Source organism: Monopterus albus, unplaced genomic scaffold (assembly GCF_001952655.1).
Source record: "Monopterus albus unplaced genomic scaffold, M_albus_1.0 scaffold490.1, whole genome shotgun sequence".
In the NCBI taxonomy this organism is placed as follows: domain Eukaryota; kingdom Metazoa; phylum Chordata; class Actinopteri; order Synbranchiformes; family Synbranchidae; genus Monopterus; species Monopterus albus.
The window spans coordinates 123,624-128,269 of NW_018128370.1; the positions used below are offsets into that span (position 1 = coordinate 123,624).

Consider the following 4,646-nt stretch of genomic DNA (forward strand, 5'->3'; position numbering starts at 1 on the left):
TCAGATAATAAATGAACAAGCCACTGAAAGATGTCAGAAAAAGTCTTTCTAGTCATTTAGTGATTTGTTAATTTGATTTATTCTGGTTTTATGACCATGTGTAAACACTATTGATATTATTGAATCTGCCTTTCTATTTCATTATCACCATTAGTTCACCCACAATGTATTAATTTATTTTGTTTAATTTAATCTTTCTTTACTATAAACTGAATGTCAGACTGCATGGAGTTGGATACACACACACTACACACCCTAACACACACAAACTAAACGTAAAAATTGTCTCTTTTGTTAATGTTTGTTGTCTTATCTTCGATGTTTTGTCCTTTGTCCTGTAAACGTGTTACTTCATGTTGGAATAAAAATTAAAAAGACTCTCAGTAACACAGAAGTCAGGTCACAGTGTGGAGTTTAACTCAGCCATCTCTGGTCTGAACGTCCGTGTGACGTCCAGAGTGACGACAGCACGAGGCTGATCACTCACTGAGAATGTGACTGACTTCAGATCAGATGTTCTGCAGAGGTCTTATGTCTAAGTGAGCTAATCTTGTATTTAGAAAACTGTGTTGTAGTTTGTACACACAGACACTGGTTGACAACAACTTGTTAAAGCTCAGTTTGTTCAGTGCCAGGATTTGCTTCGCTTCGTTCTCTAATCAGATGGTAAACGAACAGACGACTGAGAGACGTCAAAGTATTCAGAATATTCAACGGGTATTTTCCACTGTCGTCTGGCATTTCAAAGCCTGGTTGAATGAGAACATATTCATCAGATGACTCAGCAGTGAAGGGCGCCAAGCAAAGAAAAACCAGGTGTCACTGTGAGGCCACCTGTGCTCGCTGCACCTGGAGGCGCCCACATCAGCTGCGTGGGTCACACATGTGTAGAGGTGGGAGCAGCGGCCGGGTCCCTGAGCCCCTCCTGTCACAGACATCCGTCCTGCACTCGTCTCCTCTCTGGGACTGTTACTGCTGCAGGCCACGTCCCGGTCTGTAACAGGCGCCACTTACACCGTAGCACATTTCAGTCACACAGAGGCTGAAATGAAAATGTTAATCAGTGTAATCAGCACTGCAGCTTTTCTCATCTCGCCGTGACGCACTGGGCTCTGCTGACAACACAGTGGCTCCTTATCTAACAGCTCCACCAGCAGAACAGGACAGACGGCAAAAGGACTTTTGTTGTAGCCCCGGTTGCATCAGCTGTGTGGAACCTGAATCCTGGAGCAGCAGTTTACGTGGGTGGAGCAACAGGGTGAACAGCAAGGAGAAACTTGTTTTCTCTCTTTTATGGTCTTTCAGCGCCTCAGGCAGCCAGGTCAGGAAGACCACATGGCAGTGATACCTGCTTTAAAGTCCAGTGGTTAGCCAGGTCCAGTAGCCGTTTCCTCAACAGCAGCGTCACTGTTTTCTTCATCATCTCATCAGGACGTCAGGAGCTTCAACAGTCAAAATAAGTCATGATAAACAATGAAACAGAGGGATGGAGATGACCTCTCTGATGAACACAACTGCTTCCCTCTTGTTCTGAGTCAACAAGCTGCATTTACCGCAACATATTTGCACCTTTAATTCTAACTGCTCCAAACTCTCTGTGGACACGTGCACACACATAGGTGACAAAGAGGCCTAAAAGTAAAACCCTGAACAAATGAATGGTGGCTGGTTTCTTTTCCTTCCCTTATCCATTGCTTCTGATGTTTTGCATAAACGTGCATGGTTTTGTGTGGCATGTGTGTTGGACCTGCTTTAATCTTTGGCTCATTCCAGTCTTTTCATTTAGGTTTGCTGACACTGGTTCACGAGTGCAGCGTGTTACCAGAGAGTGTGTGTCACAGTCTCAAGTTTCCCAGAGTCTGTAGTGAAATGTGTCCCACGGGTGAATACCACCCACCTGAACATGACTGCTTGACATGCTGCACATCAGCTGGTTTTGCAGCTCACTCTCCAGCCACAGTGCACAAAGTGCAGCCGACTGACTCTCTGCAAAGGCCAAAGTTCGTTGTGCTGCTGTGATTCTGTCCAAAGTTCACCAGAGCTTGTTAAAGTAAAGTGCCTGAACTGGAAAACTCTCATGTCCTGGTTCATCTTTCAACCTGGGTGAAGTCAGAAATCCATCTTTTCAGTGAAAACGTTTGAGCCTCATTGTCTCCTGAGGAAAAGGCCAAGCACAAATGAAAAGCTGCTTTTCTTTGCACGATGCACAGAGAACTGACTGGCTGCTCTGTCTGCAGACAGTGAATTAAAGCTACAATATTTAACATAAGGCAGCGCCAGCATGAAACTCTGGATGAAGCCACTCTGCTGCGCCCAGCCCTCCCTCCCCCGGCTCCACTTCCATCTGTTAGGCTCTGCAGAACCTTTTAGAAGCCAGTGTCTCTGCACTGCTGCTGCTACATACTGTAGTGTCACTGTGGTGTTGTGATCTGTATCGTGTTATAAGGTGCATACATCAGTTAGAAGCAACTACTTGTTGACTCAGTGGGTTAAACTTTTACAGCAGAGGACGTCTGAAAGGTCTCGGCTGTTGTGCTCAGCAGGATCTGTGGCATGGAGAGGTTTTGGACGAGGTGTTGTCTCCACCAGGAGCAGGTTTCATGAGGGAGGATAGGATAACAGCAGCAGGAAACCAGATCCAGCTCTGCGATTATCTGCGGCGTTTGTCCAACAGCCGCCGCCTGTTGTTTCCAGTGGGAGGTGAGAGAGGCTGCAAACAGACCTGAGCATAAACAGTATCTCATTTATTTCAGTTATAATAGGCTGCTACAAGGTTCCACATGTTCCCATGAAGGTGGCTGTGTTTTCAGAAATCCCTTGGCTGAGCTTGGACAAATTGGCTGCTGTCAACACTTTCTATTCAGCAGCAGTGGGACATTTGGAGCCAGGTGTCTCACCTAGAATCAGTTTAGCTTAGCAGGAGGAAACTGTTAACCTGGCATTACATTCAGCATCTCATCAGCCAACAGGCAACTACAGCTGCAGTGACAGTTCTAAAACAGCTTTTCATGTAAAAACAGTCTGTCCACAGTGGAACCAGGGTGTGTAAGGCTGTCTAGCTTCGTGACTAAACTGTGTGTTGGCCTAATGTGTTTTGTGCCTTTGAAGTCGTTTTTCCTGTTTTTCATTTTAGACTTAGATTATTCTGTAAACTGCGCATGTTACTGTGATTACGTCACTTTCATTGAATGGTGACTGACACATCACTGGAACAACAATAAGCCTTTACAGGTGATTATAGTACAACGGTACTTAAACAGCTGTGGCTGTGCGTAATGGCCGTGCGTGAGGACGTGGTGTTACTGCAGGACAGCGCGTGTTTGGAGATCCTTCTGGTTCCCTCTGACGCTGTGACCCAAACTAGAAGATGCAGCTGTTGCGGGTCCTCCTCCTGTTGAACTCGTGCTCTCTCTCTCTGCGCACTTATGCGCGTTTCTGCCTCCTCAGCACTGACAGCCTCAGCTCCATTTGTCATCCAGTAGCTTTTCTTCCGTCTGTGATCCGTGACTGAGACCACCTCCTCCGCTGTGTCGATTTCACACTCCCTGAAACTGCACTTTTTCTTCTTTAGCGCCGCTTTCATCGCCATGTCTAATACCGCACTGTTCAGAGACCGTGTCTATATGCAAATGGGAGATTAAATGCGTGTCTACAGCCTTGTATGGCCAAGGAAGGGAGTGGAAAGGAAGCTCGAGCATGTGCGCCAAATTCCACGACGACTGAGATTTCTGCCCAGAAAATAACGTGGGCTTCATAAACAACTGGAAAACATTTTGGGGAAAACCTGGTCTGATTAGTAGAGACGGCATCCATCCCACTTTGGGTGGTGCGGCTCTCTTATCTAGAAATCTGGACGAGTTTGTTTTACAACCTAAATTATGACAACCCAGAGTTGAGTCCAGGATGCAGGGTCACAGTCTTACACGCCTCTCTGCTGTCTCCTTGCAGCTGCTACCCACCCAACGCTCCCAGTACCCCATAGAGACTGTGTCTGCCCCCCGCCCACCTAAATTATATAAATCAAGAATCAACTCGAGAGGAGTTATTCATAAGAACCTAATTAAAATTAAGATGACTCCTCTTATAGTAGAAAGTAATAGGACAATCAAATGTGGACTATTAAATATCAGATCTCTCTCATCTAAATCTCTGTTGGTGAATGATTTGATAAGTGAATCAACCCTAGACCTAAACATAGTTATAACTTATTTGAAAGTCTCACCCTGAGTCTTTCCAGTTTCCAAACTGGAAAACTCAAACCCAGTTCTATGTGTTACTGTCCACCTGCTCCTTATTCAGAGTTTTTAACTGAAACTTTTGAATTTCCATTAATGGATTATACTCTATGTGGGAAACAATTCCACTACAGTAGATGTCTATCTGGCAATGCTGTTACCAAGTTTAAGGAAATAATTCCATCTTTATCTACTTCAGTGCCGTTTGCCAACACAGTGGAAGGAGGCCACCTTAACTTTACTCCCACACAAGTCGATAATCTTGTTGATAGTACTGCAGCCTTCCTGCGTAATACACTTATACCATTGCCCCTCTGAAAAGGAAGGCAGTGAAACAGAGAAGGCTAGCCCCATGGTACAGCTCGCAGCTCCGCTCCCTAAAGCAGGCATCACGAAAAATGGAAAGGAGGT

General features: G+C 45.4%; 1 protein-coding gene across 1 annotated transcript in view; it reads left to right on the forward strand.

The window, feature by feature from the left end:
* The first annotated feature begins 2,428 nt into the window (after positions 1-2,428).
* The window catches only part of LOC109952741 (myelin and lymphocyte protein-like), a 10,018-nt gene continuing 7,800 nt past the window's right edge, over positions 2,429-4,646 (forward strand). The window contains exon 1 of the mRNA XM_020587964.1: positions 2,429-2,700. The gene's annotated coding sequence lies outside the window, so the exon portion shown is untranslated. The remainder of the gene's footprint in view (positions 2,701-4,646) is intronic.